The 18,180-nt window shown below is 44.6% G+C and overlaps 2 pseudogenes; both read left to right on the top strand.

Moving 5' to 3' along the window:
* The first annotated feature begins 5,205 nt into the window (after positions 1–5,205).
* LOC136492047 (UPF0481 protein At3g47200-like) lies at positions 5,206–7,404 on the top strand (annotated as a pseudogene).
* A 2,200-nt stretch (positions 7,405–9,604) lies between these two features.
* LOC136492045 (uncharacterized) lies at positions 9,605–12,048 on the top strand (annotated as a pseudogene).
* Positions 12,049–18,180: the final 6,132 nt, after the last annotated feature.

Genomic DNA, 18,180 nt, shown 5'->3' with positions numbered 1-18,180 from the left:
GTACAACTCCCTCCTACCCTAAATAAACTTCTAAGTGTTGTTCTAAGCCAAAGTTTCTCTACTTTGAGTGAATTTATAGAAAAGAGAGTCAACATTTTTAACACCAAATTAGAATAATTAGATACACCTTAAAGTATATTTTCGTAGTGTACCTATTTGGTGTCATAGAAGTTGGTACACTTAAAATAGTTTTGACTTAGATAACTCTAGAAGTTAATTTATTTTGGGACAAAGAGTACCCTTTGACACAATACTCATGTATAGTTTTCCGGCAACTGTCATTAGAATAAATAAGAGCCCAGCCTTAATTAACACGTTTGTTGGCACACACGCAACACACACCCAAAAAAAAAAACTGTTGGTTGAAAAGGAACTATTAGGTACTTCTGCCCATTTCAGCCTATCAGTCGCTTATTGGTTTCAGTCAGGGCTTATCAGTCATGGTACAATATTGTTCTCTCACAATAAACCAGCACCAGTCGGGCTTATCAACCCAGAAACCAATCAGCAAACAGGCTGTATATGATAAAATTGAAATGTACTACTCCCTCCTACCCTAAATAAACTTCTTAGGCCCTGTTTGGTTGGGCTTTTGGCTTTGGCTTTTGGCCCCAAAAGCCAAAAGCTCAACCAAAGAGGCTGCTTTTGGAGGGTGCTTTTTCAGAAGCAGCTGCTTTTCCGTAGTTCATTTTTGAAAGCTGATTTGATACTGCTTTTGGCTTTTGGCTTTCTGCTTTTCGAAATTGGTGGAATAAAATGATCTTCCATAGTTGTTTCAAGAGAGATAAAGATAAAATGTATATTTTATACTTGTTTAACCAAATAGCTTTCAGCTTTTCTACAGCTCACAGCCCACAGCAGCTTTTCCACAGCTCACAGCCCACAGCAGCTTTTTTCCACAGTCACAGCTCAACCAAACAGGGCCTTAGTGTTGTTCTAAGCCAAAGTTTCTATACTTTGAGCGAATTTATAGAAAAGGGAGTCAACATTTTTAACACCAGATTATAATAATTAGATACACCTTAAAGTATATTTTCGTAGTGTACCTATTTGGTGTCATAAAACTTGGTACACTTAAAATAGTTTTGACTTAGATAACTCTAGAAGTTAATTTATTTTTGGGACAAAGAAAGTTAATTTATCCTAAGCCAAATCTCTTTAGTTTTGATCAAGTCATAAAAAATGCACAAACATCTATAATATCAAACTAGATTTATTAGATACATCATGAAATGCATTTTGATGGTGCATTTCTTTGATATTGTAGATGTTAATAAGTTTTACTGTAAATTTAGTTTTTCAGTAAAAATAACTTAGGACAAAGCTAAAATAACTTACAATTTTTGAACGGAGGGATTAGAATATTTGTGTTTTGTCTAGCCTTGGAAAATTACTAGTGCTCTCGGGAGCTGTCACGGGCAGGTGCAGACTGCGGAGTCATGCTTGGGTTGATAACCATACGTCTTACAGCCTCGTAGAATTCTCTTTGCAAAATCATGGATTTCTCCTGTGTTGTGTGTTTGACACTCTCAAGGGTGTTACCGTGTTAGCGTCAACCAGAATGAAATCTCGCTGGAATTTTTATTCTGCCAACTAGTAATCTAGGAGTAGTATTATATGCCGAGTTGTTGGTCAAATATGAGGTATGCCAAAACAACAGTTAAATTACGTATTGGGCGAGAACTTTGCGAGTCATGCTCTGCAATTTGTGGACATGAACAGCTACGCCACAGGATCTTGTCCTCCACTGCTCACTGCTATTGTTGGGCGGAATGCGTAAATGCCGTTGGGGTCTCGGTCCGGTGCCCAGATGCCTGCGCGACATTAACTCAAAACGTGAAGCTTGTCGGGTTTTGTCCAATTCCCCGTCTTGTGACGTGCACCTGTGCTTTCGCGGTTTCACCTCGGATACTCTCTACTTTGCCACGTAAACTGGGGGAAGAACCGTCCGTAGTGGGCCTCTTTGGGGCTAGTTTTGTCAGCTATGCAATTTATGGTTCTGCGCCGAGGAAATGAGATTGCCAGTTGCCACTCCTGAAGGTAGGAACCCGAATTCACGATCCGTTTGGCGTTTGAAGCGTAGAAAACAAAAAACAACTGTATATATAGAAAATATAGGAAATATAGAAAATTTCTCGTCTTCCAAGCCGGGCCTCAGATCGATGGATGTCCTAAAAGTTGCGTCAGGTCAGGTGTCCATGCTCTCTACGCGAGAGCATCTTTGGCAGTTTGCTTTCTCTTGTGCATCTGTTCCAATCCGTTGCTACAGTTATGTTTGTTGTATCCCAGGCTCCTAGCTTTATCAAGATACAGCTAGCTAGAAATGTTAAGTTTGTTGAGTGGACCAGGACCTACAAAGTACTTACGTTCAGTTCAGTTCGATTGCTCTGTTTAGCTGAAAGTTCGTCCCTATGCTGCATCATCGCCCTTGAGGCCTTGACGAGATATTTTCTCCCTGTTGATATTTTATACGCGTATCAAATGGTGCCTTCCGAGTACGGTGATGTGGTGGACATGATATCTGCATTGAATATGCCGTCACTTGTGCCGTTCAACTGATTAATGTTGATTTGCTTGCAATGGCATACACTAATCTTAAGCTATCAATGACACAAGTTTATGCACCACATCCACCTATAAGTGACACCTCCATCCAATTTAGGCCCTATTTGGCGCATCTCCGGGGGGCTCTGGCTCCTCACCCTACGACACTGTAGCGACACTGTATCAGGCGCCGTTTCGGAAATCGAGGCAGAAAATAAACTGCGGAGAGGAGAAGCCACGATCTAAAAAACAGAGATTTGTCCTCTTGTCTTTGTATAAAAAATTATTTCTTATGATACGTGGATCTGTGATCTTGTGATTTGTGATTATCTGGAGGTAGAAACAGGATGAAGGTTGTTAGATCTTAATTATATGATGTAAAAAAATTCAATGTATTGAAACTACATAAAACTCATAGTTGTTGAGTAGACAGACTCTCGTGTGGCAATGTACCGTTCTTTTGGGATGGAGAGAATGCCCTCCCCCTACCTGCTATCTATCTAATCCCAAAAGGAGCAAACACATAGGGCCATCTCCGTCATGGAACACGGAGGAAGGAGTAGAGCTAGTCCCGCCGTTTTATGCTGGGCGTGTGTGCAATCAGCTGCCCGCCCCACGGACAACGGATGCGAATTGCGATCATGCGAATCTGCTCCGATCAAATTGGTGTAGTTGTAAAAAAAATGAGAAGCAGAACCAAGTCAAGATCATATGGATCGCCTCTTCTTTTTGCGCCATAGATCTTACCATTTCTGAAGAAATTGAGGCTATATTTCTTTCTTTTCAATTTCTATTTAAGAGTTTCTATCTGTTTCCCGCAGCTGAGCACCGTGCCCCGTCCCCTACCGAGTCAAACTGCTGTTGAGGTGCTGTTGATGCCGCCATTCTCCACCAGAAGGTCGTGACCGCTTCGACGTCGGCGCCGCTACGACGCTTGTCCTCAGTTCGCGACATCAGAGATCCGGTGTGGCCAGACCAGGCCAGGCGCAGGCGTAGCTGGGCACTGCCATGTCGTGCCACCATCCTCAGCCACCGGTTGGCTGGAACCGGCCGTTCCCCGCTCTACTCTGCGTCGTCTGGAAGACGAAGGGTGAAAAATGCATGTTTCAAGTGTATGATTCAGATGTTTCATAGATATGTTGCAAGTGTTTCATATGAATGTTGCAAAAGTAGATCGAGATATTACATATATTGCAATGGTTGTGCACATATGTTGCAAGCTTCTGTTCCCAATGTTTCACGTGTATTGCAAGTGTGTTTATCTCGATATTGCATATATTGCGCACATATGTTGTATGTGTTTCATCTGGATGTTGCTTATGTTAAATTTTACAATGACTTTTTCAAGCGTTTTTCATGTATTTTTACAAGTGTTTCAGACGTGTGTTTCAAGTGTTTCAATTGTTTCATACTTATGTTTCAAAAAATAGATCAGGTGTTGCATTTTCCTCCTCGCCTTCTGCTGCCTCGTCTCGGTGTCTCCTCCTCTTCTCAATGCTGTGATGTTCGGGTGGCGTGGGGCTTACGTGAGGGCGAGCGGCGTGGGTAGGACGAGTCGTTCAAGCGGCGCGGAATCTAAGCGGGCGGGACGGAGCAGAAGCGGGGCGCGAGGAGCTGCGTCCGGACGCGTGCCTAGCCTGACCTATGAAATAATTTGCTTGTCCTCTACAGCAGTAAAGATCATGGTTCTTGGACTTGTTATCGGCCCGGGTGCAGCAGTGCATGCAAGGCCCACGGCCCAGCCCACCATGTAAAAGGCCCTCCATCTGCTCGTTTGACGCCCCATAGCTCCATCAGCATGACAAAGCCCACATGGAACACGCTAATGTACATGGATTATTGTCAGATATAGATCACGCGACCAGCTGAAATCTGGACTGGCATTCTTTAATTGCAGCCTCGCCGAGTCGCCGGTGACAGCAATTCCTACGTACCTTGCCAGGAGTAGCCGAGCAGGCACCGCATTATTATCCAGCCTTTCAGCCAGCCTGGTCGCGTTCGATTCGATCCAAGTCAGAGCATGCAGGATTGCAGGATGCGGGCGCCAGTGACGCTGATGATGAGCCTGACCAACGTGCTCGTTTGTGGCGGGCTGGCGGCAATCACAGTGTGTCCTCCTCTCTTTCTGTCACGACGGGTGGGGGCGTGCGCATTAGCAGCACACGAATCAGGATACCGTCGAGGCGCCGTTCTGATTACCACCATGTCACGACTACCAGTGGCTAAGCATTTGGTCTGTACTGGGCTTGGCCCGATAGCTGGTACCTGGGCTTGGCCCATCTTGTGAAGTCGGTCGCGTCAGTGTTATAAGCCGTTGTAACAAACTCTACGGTTACGGAATAACAGAACTCTGAATCCTCCCAAATCTTCCTCTGTTTTTACTCTTCCAACTGGGAATCGCCTTGATTCCTTCTACCTGAGAAAAGTCATGACAATTTGGTATTAGAGCCGACGTGCTTCCCATCTTGATCGTGTTCGTAAATCCTAATGGTAGGAATCGTCGTAAGCACTTCGGTGTTCGTCGATTGATTCCAGAAGTCCATTTCTAGGTTGAATGGGTCGGTGGTGAAACGCGAGGTGATCCGGGTTCGGGAGGAGTTCGGGTGGAGTCGCTTTTGATTCGTGCTGGCGCCGTCGAAGCCAACTAAGCTTCAGCAGCAGATGGCGACGAACATTGAAGATTTGGCGAAGCAGTTCCAAGGTTTTCAATCAATGATGAAGAAGGCGTTGGACGAGTTGAGCAGCCTCAACTCCGAGAAGGGGGCGGTGGACGAATCCATGGGGGATTTGCTGCTCAAGACGGATGCGACTTCAGCGCGCCTTCTTCGCTTGGAGCACGCGCCGCCACCACCGCCGCCGCTGATGGGTCTGAGCGTACAGACTGACCTAGACTAGCCCGTGCGGCCGTTGGCATCGAGTTCTGGAGCAGCCGCGGGGCATAACTCGTTTGTTCTACACCGTGATGAGGGTGATGGAGTTCTCGGACCCACACCGCATCCGGTCGTAGGTCGCCACATGATTCCCCTCCGCGTTTTGTTGATGGGGCCAGTTCAGATCGGGATTGTGGGAGTCGCCATCCGTAGTTGCCGAAAATGGAGTTTCCAAAGTTTGATGGCTCGAACCCTCGTTGGTGGTGTGATCAGTGTGAGCTGTATTTTGAGATTTACTCGGTGGCACCATTTCTAAAGACACGCTTTGCCGCCCTGAATTTTGTGGCTCCCGCTTCTGTTTGGCTTCAGTCAAAAGAACGTCGTGGTCGGTTTCAAAATTGGGAAGACTTGGTGAAGGCAGTGCTTGCCAAATATGATCAGGACCAATATCCAATGCAGTTGAGGCATTTGGATTCTCTTAAGCAGACTGGTTCGGTTTATGACTATCATACAAGATTTGTGAAATTAGCCCATGGTATCTTACTGTATAATTCTGCTTATGATGATACTTTCTTTGTCACATGATTCTTGGGGGGTCTTAAGGAGGAGATCCGATCTGCTATTGCTCTGCACCGACCAAAGACTATGCAGATTGCCAGTGAATTAGCTTCTTTGCAGGAAATGGAATTGGAGTTGCAGAGGCCAAAATTTTCTCATAAGTCAGAGCATAGCAAGTGTTAGGGTACCAAGTCTTAAAATGCTGATAAGCCCAAAGCTATGATCAAGAAGGATGAGGTCAAGAATGAAAATATGGAAGATAAGTTGACTACATTAAGGTCATTCGTGCTTCACATGTGCCAAGTCGTGGCGTGGTCGTGTGTGATCTGATCGTCTGCCCTCTGCAGTATCGCCCGTTCGGCGGGTTGGGGTCCGGGATGGCGTCGTGCGCCCCACTACCTCTGGTGACTGGTGGCCGCAACGGCTAGGAACCGGCATCCGATTCCGCTTTACATACCAGTGCAGAAAGCTGATTCAGCCTTTTGCCACCTGCAAGGCTGCAACTGCAATCCACACAGGATTTTTTTTCGAAAACCAATCCACACAGGATTTTGGTGGGTTACCAATTGTTGACCCGGAGCAGACCGGCGCCGTAGCCAGCCTCGCCGTGCGGTTCTACGACCCGCTCATGCCCACCGACGCGCCGCTGCACCGTAACTCCGTAAGGACCGGTCCAAGCTGGAGTCGTCCGTCGGCGCAGAGGCCACGGCGGCGGCGTTCGACCCGCTGTCGGGCCCGATGCTCCACTGCCTCGACGTGTTCCGACGAAGCCTCCTGCGTGCCGGCCTGCAGTCCACGCCGCCACCGCCAGTGCGGCTGTGGCCGAGGAAGTGGTCCGGGCTGCGGCGGGTGGCCGACAAGCGGCGGCAGCAGTTCGTGCACTTCGTGTCGGAGCTCCGGGAGGCAGGCATCAGGTGCCGCCGCCACAACACAGACCGGTTCTGGGACATCAAGTTCGACAACGGCGTGCTCCAGATCCCGCGGATCCTCATCCACGACGGCTCCAAGCTGCTGTTCCTCAACCTGATCGCGTTCGAGCAGTGCCACATGGACATCGCCACCCCGGGCGGCAGCAACATCACCTCCTACGCCATCTTCATGGACAACCTCATCAACTCGGCGGAGGACGTCAAGTACCTGCACGACCGCGGCATCATAGAACACTGGCTCGGCAGCGACGCCGAGGTGGCCGACCTCTTCAACCGCCTCTGCAAGGAGGTGGTGTTCGACATCAACGACAGCTACCTCTCCGGGCTGTCGGACCAGGTGAACATGTACTACGACTACAAGTGGAGCACGTGGGTGGCGAGCCTGCAGCCTACAAGTGGACCCGTGGGCGATCGTCTCCGTCGTCGCTGCTGTGTTCCTGCTGCTGCTCACCATGACGCAGGCCTTCTACAGCGCCTACAGCTACTACCGGCCACCCCAATAATGACCGATGGTTATGTCCTACTTCTATCAATCGGAATTGCACGTAGTCAAAGTTTGATCTTTTCTGGATTGGCACTATGCAATTCGGAATTCCTAGTTTGCTGATTGCGTGATTCGATCGAGTGATAGTTGTAACCGATTTCTTCTTTTCGATTTGGTTATTCTTTGTCAAGGAAGAGAATAAGAGAATAGAAAGATTACAGAATTGTGTGTACCTAAAATGAATAATGAATAAGATGATGAAGGAAATGTTTAGTTATATGGTAAACTCAATTTATTGTTGGCATATATTATTCAGTGTAATGTAATATAGAACATTTAAAAATAAATTATTACATATAGAATACATCTCCACTAGGCAATTTTATTGTTGTCACTACATAGCTATGGTTCAGATGGAAACAATATACAAAACTGTCTTTTGTGGTGCTCTACCGTCCCTGTAGTCAAGTTTAGGCCAGAAGGCATAACACATAACAATATAATCAATTTGACGATGGGTTGAAAGTTGGTTGTATCCTATCTTCTACCCATAGCTAGAATCATAGTATTTATGAGTAAATAATGCCAAATTTGTAGTCAATAATATATATGTAGTTCATCACCAATAACAATATTTAATTCCTCAAAAATACTATCCACATTGGCACAACAAGATAGCTAGATCTTCACCGTTCATTTAGATCCAAGTATTCATATTGTGCCGATCAGTGGCGAAGCTAGAACAAATGGGTGGGGATGCACAACTTCATCATAAATATAGTGACCCATGTGATGTTCAAACAAGTAGCATGACTAATTCACAATTTTTAACATCAAAATTTAACTTCCAGTAATGGCAATGTGATTTTGATCAAAACATAAGTAAAATGGTAGGGGCAAGGGCAAGGGCAATAACACTTACCGTTTATAACAAAATAAAGATGACATTGATCACTATAGTGTAGTGATTGAAAGAATGCCAAAACGATGAACAAAAGATGTCCCATATAGCAAAATATGTGATCCTGCCTAAAGAAAAGAGAACAAATAGGTCAATTATTTAGCAAAGAATATGTAGAATTATCCATTGAAAGTAGATGCATTGCATTTGTATTACCTCTTAGAGATCATATTCACGCCATTTTCCTTCCAAGGTCCATTCTCTAAGTATTTTCTTCTCAACTTTTCACTTAGGTTCGGATGATAAGCATCATTTTCTTTCCTCAAACCGGGGTCATATTTAATCTCTTCATCCCAATTGATTTCATCCGGAGATGAAATTCCGTTAGGATCGATTGCGTCTTGAGCTTTCCGTTTATAACCTCTCCATGATTACCTATAATTCATTCATAATCAAATTGCAGTTCATAATTTCACGTATAAATAACTTGATCACGATGAACACAGAAACAATCACCGGGCGTCAGGCCATCAGAGCATGGACTCAGTGGCGGCGATGGGCGATGGGAGGGACAGGGATAGGACAATGGCTGCCAGCCGGGTGGCTAGGTCGAGGCGGAGCACCGACTGCACGGACAGGAATAGGCGGGTGGCCACCGGTGGCCAACAATAGCGGAAAAGCCGAGCAATGAGCAGGGCGCGCGGCGCGGACAATAGAGCAGACAAGCAGGCAGGGCGCGTGGCGCGGTGTGCTGGCGTGTCGGTGTGACTACGTGGGCGGTTCAACTCGTGAGTTGCGATTTGCTACGAATGGAGGTAGGTGAGGCGCCGCGGCTTTGGGCAGAAGTGAACCGCACCTCTAGAGTCTGGGACGACGGACTCGACCGACGTAGCGAGCCAACGATGCTTGGGATGGAACCAGGAAGTGCGACGTGGGTTTCTTGGGCTACAGGGGGTGCCTCATCTTGGGCCATAGGGGGTGCCTATAGGGGCAAATTTCTCTAGACCTCAAGTATTTTCAGAATTGTGGGGGTGCCTGGGCACCCACCAGCGTAACTGGGCTTCGCCCTGGTGCCGATGTAAACAATATCTGTTTGTTGAGAATTATTCCTCTGAGGCCTCCCTTGCAAGCGTGGGACCATTAAGCAGCCAAAGCATTAAATGCTCTATGTTGGCTGTCTCTAGCAATAGTGCTCTAGTGACAGAGAGGCATGTAACATTGTCACAACTCAAAATCGATCGCAGAGGAAAAAGACATGAGCGAGAGCGAGAGCACTCAGGCACCAACCCCGGCCACCACTCACCCAACGCACCCACCGATGACCTTTGTGCCCATAGCGGCTAGCCCCAGTGTAGAGGCGCTAGCCTCATCCACCTCCCACTCGGCGCATGCGCTTATCACCATCATGGCTCCCGCAACCACCTCCGATGCACCATGGGATGAGTCGATTAGGCTCTTCCAATCTAATGCCATGGTGGAGGACGCCCGCAACAATCTAGACTTGGGATCCATTAATGATGAAGATGGTGCCTTTGAACAACTTGATCCAAAGAAATGTAAGTTTCAGGGTGCTGATCTAGATCTTAAAGAGGAGGATTAGGCTCCTATGGCTCTCCCCACGTGTTGCTCCTCTTTTGCACCCCATGAGGTGGTAGAGGTGGCTGCGGATGCTCTGGGGAGTGCTACTTTCCCCAAGGTGGCGCGTTCGAAGGTGAGTATTAAAGTGTCCTCCTTCAAGCCGGTAGAAGCAGCAAGGGAAGAGATGCATCTGGGTCTTGGCTTCGCCACCGAAGCGAAAGAGGGCATATGCGATGTCTTAACTTTGCCTGAGTCACAGGTGTGTATCCAGGGCATGCGTGCCATCACCACTACGACAGAGGTAATTGATGTCCCTTCTTCTTCTAATACTTTGGCACTTGTTCTCCTTTGTGCTGAACATACCTTTAGCAGCAGGAGCCGACGTACTAGGCTGAGAGGCCAATGTCTTCATGTGGTTGCCTTTAGGATGCACATAGCTTGCTCTACCTTTTGTTACACTGAAATGGCAAGTTGTGAAACCTAAGTATTAGTGGAGGAAGGGTGGGGATACTTCTTCTTCATCATCTACCATTAAGTGGCCATTCAAGGCTAGTGGCCCAGTGTTGACATCAGATTGCCAGCAAACTCTAAGCGGTACTTCAGGGGCCACTACTTCTAGTGCCATCACCGTGACCATAAACTCGCCTCTTGTTGAGATCATGTTTGTTGATGGGCTTAGGCTTGCATTTGCTAGAACCACCTTGCCCCAAGACTACCTAGAGAAGAGGGAGGATCCTAACGCTCCATAGTCCACTGCCGTCTGGTCTTTCCTAACCTCACTATCCACTCTCACCTCACCTTCAATCCATAATCAGTTGGTCTTCCCACCTATTCCATCTACCTACAACTGGGGTATAGTGAAGTGCTAAAGCGAATATGATGGCAACTTTTTAGGCATGTCAACTGCATGGTGGAGGGCATGGCGATAGTGATTTCCTCCTAGTCCATGACATATGAGATCACCAACAACCACACTAGGGTGGTGCTAATGGTGGCCCGTGGTGTGTAGTGGGAGCATTTCTTCACTACCATGGCTATCATGTAGGCAATTAGCAACATGATCCATGTGCCTTGATTCAAATGCAGATGGCTGGACAACTCTCGGAGGACATCCTCATCCTTGCCAAATGTCCCATGTACCGCAATATGGCTCTCTATGTTGAGACATGCACGTAGAGGGAGTCAAGTTCGAGATCCACCTGTGGCAAGACATGGAGCATAGTACCATGTTTGTGTTGTCATGCAGAACCTGCTAGTGCATGCTTGGAACCCATATGTGGCCAAGGACATGTTGGGGGAGAACTGTTTGTTTGATTGGATTGGGACTGCAACAACATTACAATGTAATTTGCAAAATCTAGCTATTGTCTAGGCACCAAATTAAAATATAAATCCAACCTCCAACTTGGATATATATGATTGATTATATGATGTTTTACTAGCTTGATGAGTTGTGATGTATAGGGTTGCATCCATCATTAGCTTGATTTCACTTGCAAATGGTTGCTCCCAAACCCCAAACCTAGAAACATTTTTTAGTTGACTTGTAGTTTTACTCTCATCAGGACTACAAGAAGAAATTTTGCACCAAACCTGAAGGTGACTTGTTTCTATAGGCATCATCAAAAGGAGCAGATATGTTCAATGGAAGCAAACTGCAGAAAAAGGTAGCCACTTTTTTTCCTAGAAAACTCCATCAATACTTGTAGTTTTATCCATTGGTAGATTATTCCCTTTTGTGCCTTAAATGTTTGAAGTATGTAGATAGAAAGCTAAAGTTTCAAGTGCATCTACTGTTTAGTCCAGTGTTTGGTTGCACTAAAAGCACAAGTGAATAAATTGAAAATAAAGATGGTGAAGTGGTATCTTTTATGTATAATCGGTATTTAGAAAAGACTACAATACTAAACATTGTTTTGATATGTTCTTTGGTCTTGCAGAGGGCATTGGATTCTGATGATGCTGGAAGTAGTGGTATGAATTCGAACTACACATTGTTTATGCTTTTTATGCATATACTTGAAAGATTTTACATGTATTCCTTTATGTCAATAATGTGGTTTGAAAATCATTGTCCATTACATTTAAATGGAGATTTGTAGTGCTATATTTGAGATATCTTATTATTTACCTCATATTTGGAAAAACAGTTGTAGGGACTTCTACCAGGAGCAAGGCTATTAGTACTGGGGAAAGGGCAAGAGGAAGCAGAAGGGGAAGGGGAAGGGGGCCTTCAATTCTACTGGTGGATACCGCACAATGCTCCATGAGATGGATGAAGAAATGCCCCTGGTTTTCTCTAAATTTGGGAAAAAGCTTTTCATGTAAGCCTGCATGATAGCAGCGAATCCATACATTGCCATGCCGTTGTTTGAGAATAAATGCGCAAAAACATTTGTGCCGCATCAAACCATGTGATGATGCTCCGTTTTCATGAACTATCTGCTTAGCTTGTTGATGTTTGCTTGTGTGATTTGATCTCCTTGCGGTTTGTTAATCTGGAGGCTCATGCATTTTGTTCCATTCCTAATAATATTTGGTGATAATTTTACCATATATTTGCATGTGATGCTACCAACAGTGATGGTCCTTTAATTTCTAATGCAAGAAGGTGCATCATATATAATTAATTGCTCGATGAGTAGTTTCCTGTTGGTCATATTTTTCTTCGTTAATTTGATGCTTCCACAGCTGCTAATATGCATCTTAGCAGTTTGTGCACACTCATACATATGGAAGGTAATAAGCTTGTGCTCCATGAAGTGCACAGTCTAGTGTTGAGCATGAAAGCTTCTGCTTATTGGGCCTCCTAGTCATGCATAAGTATGTTTGCTACTTTGTTTTATATCCTTACTGTTCTTTATTCAAGTAATGTTTTCTGCCTGCTATATGGTTATCTTTGCTGATGCAAACTGCATAATCTTGACGGTTTTGTACTAGCACGGAAGAAAATGGTCGCTTGCAGTATGACCTGTGAACAAGTAATATAAGGGTGTTCCCAATGGTTTTCAAATAGCTAGTCTAGGAAGAATTTTATTGGCTATCAAGGAGAAAGATCAAACAACTAGTGACTCCATAATAGCTAGTCTAGCACGATCCCTAAGAAACAACTCTCTCATAACTTGCATAATTCTCTATGGATTTTGCTATGGTACCCCAAATAACTGTGGACCGTCGATCTGGCGATAATCACATATTACCTTCTAAAGATAACAGGATAAATAATTTTTTTATTTTGAGAAATAGGAAAGTATTAGGTCATGGGACTAGGGGTTCATGTTGGGTTTCAACTCTAGCCTATCCCAACTTGTTTGGGACTAAAAGACTTTGTTGCTGATGATGATGTTGTTGTTGTTGAGAAATAGGAAAGTATGTAAAATTTTAAGTAAAATATCTAATTAACATGCATATATGCCACAGCTTGAAACATGCATTTGTATGGATGGTTCCTAGCCTGACATGTAAAGTATTTTTGTCAACGTTTGTTGTACCTATATGTGAGTATTTTTTTTCTAATGTGACAAAAATTAGAGGTGTGTTTTAGTTATTTATCTAAAAATTGGATCATGAACGTGTTCGTAATGAGAACAGTCTTGAACGTGTTGATATTTAAATTATTGGTAATGAGAACACCGTACCTACCTTGAACGTGTTGGTATTTAAATTATTTATTTATTTTTATTCATAATCCTAACATTAGTATTTTCAGAACGTTAGTATTTTACAAATGTATGTTGGTAACAAGTTCTACTGTGGAACATAACTTTTCATGTTGATTTATTAGATTCATAACACCAGGTGTACCTCTACCATCTACCTTGCCAAAGCCGCTACACCCGTACAGGAGTATATGCCGCCGTTGCATGCTGTGCAGGCGCACCCATGTATGGCAACAAACAAGCTTTTGGCGTTGATTTAGTTTGTTGCCTTTTTTCTTTTTTTTCTTATATTATAATTACTTAATAATTACTATCAAGGGTTAAGATTTATTTGAGTTCTTACCATCTATGAGGTAATGGGGTACCTTACCAAGGCCCTCTATATATATAGACCTTTTTTGTGGGTTAGGAACCCACAAAATTAACGGTAGTGCTAGTGCTAGCGCCCAGACGTCTGGACGGATGGACACGTCTGGACGGCCGCGCTTGTACTTTGCCTCCGCGCCAACCCGACGAGGCGTCTATGCCTAACCCAACCTCACGTGGCGTCTGCGCCCCCAGCCAACCCCACATGGTGCCTATACCCCGCCCGACCCCTCGCGCCCCTCTAGCAACTGTAATAGGCGGGTGACATTGCAACATGTGCAAACACCCAATCTACTTTTGAAACATCAGGCGCAACAGCTGCAACATATGTTTGAAGATAGATGAAACACTTGAAAGATGCTTCTAAAACAATTGAAAAAACACCTGAAAAACGCTTGAAAACCATTGCAAACATACACAACATCTAGATGAAACACTTACAACATATGCATAAAATATATGCAACATCTAGATAAACACACTTGCAACATACGTCTAAAAAACATATTAAACATTGGGAACCGACACTTGCAACATACATATACAACCATTGCAACATATGCAACATCCCCGATCTTTTGCAACATTTGCATGAAACAATTACAACATACCTCTAAAATATCTGAAACACTTGAAACATACACTTGTAATATGTGCTTTCTTGGAAGAATGGAGGCTCATCAGCATGCTGGAGGCGCTTGTAGGCGGTGAAAGCATCTAGGCCCCATGTTGGGTTTCGGTGATTAATGACAATACGTGATTACTGTGACTAACGTGTGTTTTGCAGAGACAATTAAGTTAGGTCACGGTAATGGAGATCGATTGGGCAATCAAGGTTGCCATGCCCCTACGATGGAAATCGTTTTGGTTTTCAAAGGATGGACGACAAGGTTAAGGATGGACTAGTTCTAAGTGTCGTTTTGGTGTTGAAGAGACACTTAGAGTAGTTTAGGACTTTGTTTTTTTCTTTGGCCATACTATTAAGGGGGGTATGGATTGGTAGCTTGACCTAGGTGAGTCTAGTGAGTTAGGTGTGGTGCACACTTGTGAAAACTAGCACTAGGTAGCTCCAAAATAGCCCTTTGATCCAATGGAGCAAACTTTATTCACATATGATCGAGAGTTGGAAGTGAATGGAGGGTCAAATACTGACCGGACGCTGGCTCAGGGTCTGGTCAGTTCATTTGACTAAGGTGAAAGCGTCTAGAAGTGACCGGACGCTGTGAGGTCAAGTGACTGGACGCTGAGGACCAGCGTCCGGTCGACTCCAGTAAGGTCCCAGAGATGGAGAATCCTGATCGGACGCGTCCGGTCAATGCTGACTGGACGCTGATCAGGTTCCGACTACTGATCGGACGCTGCTCAGCAAGTGACCGGACGCTGGGGGTCCAACGTCTGGTCGACATCAGTAAGGTACCAGTGAGGAGAAAACATGACCGGATGTGTCCGATCAGTGCTGACCGGACGCTGGCCAGCGCCCGGTCAACACTTAACCACTGGAGTTCGGGTTGTACTGATCGGAGCGTCCGGTCAACATGACCGGAGCGCCCGGTCACCCCGCAGAGGCACATAACGGTTCATTTTTTAGCCCATGTTATAAATACAACCTCCACTCGTGTGTGGGGGTACTTTTGCTCATTCCAACAGCTGAGAAACACGTTTGAGAGTGCCAAGAAGAGCAAGGTCCTAGTGAGGTGATTGAGATTTGAGAATCCCAAAGAGAGCCCTCATTAGTGAAGATCAAGAGTAGCAAAGTGTGCATCCACCGTTCTCATTAGACTTGCCATGGTCAAGTGAGAGTTTGTGCTTGTTACTCTTGGTGATCACCATCACCTAGACGGTTTGGTGGTGATTAGGAGTTTGGTGATCATCCGGAGAGCTTGTGGATGACCCAACTCAAGTTGTGAGCGGTTGTGGGTGATTCACCGCGACGGAGTGTCGAAGAATCAACCCGTAGAGAGCACTTGATCCTTGCACGGATCAAGGGGGAGCTACACCCTTGCGCGGGTGCTCCAAGGAGGACTAGTGGGGAGTGGCGACTCTCCGATACCTCTGCAAAATATCGCCACATTCCTCCTTCTCTATTTACTTTGAGCATTTACTTTGAGCACTTACTTTGAGCATTTCAATTCTTGTGTTTACATTCATAGAATTGCCATGCTAGAGTAGGATTGGAACTTAGGTTGTAAGTCTTTTGTGTGGTAGAACAATTAGAAATACTTTCTAGGCACAAGGGGTTAATTAGGCTAACCATAGGATTTAATTATTACAAAGAAATTTAGAATTAGCCCAATTCACCCCCCTCTTGGGCATCTTGACCCTTTCAATTGGTATCAGAGCCTTGTGCTCATGTATTTAGGCTTAATCGCCTAGAGCAAGATGTCTCACGGGGATGGACCTCCTCCTATCTTTGAGGGAGATGATTTTCCTTATTGGAAAATTCGCATGGAGGCATATCTAGAAGCTCTAGATGTTGGTATTCTTAGAGCCGCCTCACATGGCTTCCCAAAACCTCGAGATGCTACTCACCTACAAGGCGATAAGGTGAACTACGAGAAGCGGAATGCAAAGGCTTGAAACACCATCTTTAGAGGCCTTTGCAAAGATGTGTTCAATCGGGTGAGGAACCACAAAGACGCCCATGCACTATGGTCGGACGTTTGTGCACTCCAAGAGGGAACTAAGAGTGAGCATGAGGAACGCTATCATCTTGTCATGAAAAAGCTCAACTCTTTTGAAATGCTTCCTAAAGAATGTGCTAATGAGATGTATTCACGTTTGAATGTTCTTGTAGAGGAGGTCAATGGGCTTGGACTCACTCAAATGCAACCATCCGATGTTATAAGAAAGATCTTGAGTGTCCTCCCCATTAATAAATATGGGTATATTGTGATCGTGCTCCATCAAGATGATCTTTCCACCGCTACACCGACACAAATCTTGGGAAAGATCAATGCTCATGAGATGTACATGCACATCACGCCACAAGATGGCTCATCCTCTACCAAGAAAAAAGATAAGGACTTAGCATTCAAAGCTAGCCTAGAGAAGGGTAAAGCAAGACTTAAGTATGAAAGCTCAAGTGATGATGAAGTTGATGATGAAAGTCTTGCTCTCATGGTGAAGAAGACCGCTAAGATGCTAAAGAAGCTCAACAAGAGTGGCATCAAGTTTGATGGCAAGAAGAAGTTCTTCACTAGCTCTAGAAGGAAGCCAATCTCCGAGATGGATTGCTTCAATTGTGGAGAACTTGGTCATCTTGCACACTAATGCACTAAGCCTAAGAAAGACAAGTTCAAGAACAAGTACAAGGGCAAGAAAGATGACTCAAGTAATGAAGAAGAAGAAGAGAAGAAGAAGAACAAGCCATACAAGAAGAGAGATGGCAAGAAGAAGGACTTCCACAAGAAGAAGAAGAGTGGAAAGGCATACATTATCGGTGATTGGCTCACGGATATTGACTCATCTAGTGCCTCATCCGATGATGATAGTGACAACGAGAAGGTGGCCGCAATTGTTATTGACTCTTCATCATCTTCACCGCCACCACCGCCATCATCCTCTACACACCTATGCCTTATGGCCAAGGGTGACCGCAAGGTATCTAATAATGATGATAGTAGTGATGATGAGCATGCTAGTGATGATGATAGTGATAGTGATGATGATGAATATGAATCACCTTCTTATGATGATCTTGCTAGATTGCTAAAATAATACACTAAGATCATTATAAAAACTAGAGCTAAAAATGAAAAGCTAGAAGCTAAAAATGATTCTCTTTTAGCAAAATGCGATATAGCAGAAAAGGCTAGTGTTGAGCTTAAAGAAGCAAATGATGCTATATCATCCAAACTCAAGGAGCTCAAATCTTCTAAGAAAGAGCTTAAAGAAAAACATGATAAACTTAAGAGGACACATAATGAGCTCATCACTAGCCACAACAAGCTAAGAGAAGAATATACTACTCTTAAGGTTAATCATGATAATCTTGTTATTGCTCAAGAATTCTTATCTAATGAGCCACATGATGCTACTAACGATGTTGTTAAGATTGATATAGCTACATCATGTGATGACTTGATTATTGAGAGCATTGAGTAAAGTTCTAGTAGCAAGGGCAAGCAAGTGGTTGAAGCCAATGATTATGATGAGTTTGTCAAGCTCAAGAATGACAATGAAAAGCTCAAGAAAGATCTTGAAGAACTCAAAACCACCAAGTCTATTGTGCTAGAAACTATTGTTCATGATGATGGTTTAATCCTTGAGAATGAGAAGCTCAAAGGTGAGA

Source organism: Miscanthus floridulus, chromosome 11, assembly GCF_019320115.1.
Source record: "Miscanthus floridulus cultivar M001 chromosome 11, ASM1932011v1, whole genome shotgun sequence".
NCBI lineage: Eukaryota > Viridiplantae > Streptophyta > Magnoliopsida > Poales > Poaceae > Miscanthus > Miscanthus floridulus.
This window is presented reverse-complemented; position numbering and strand designations above follow the sequence as displayed.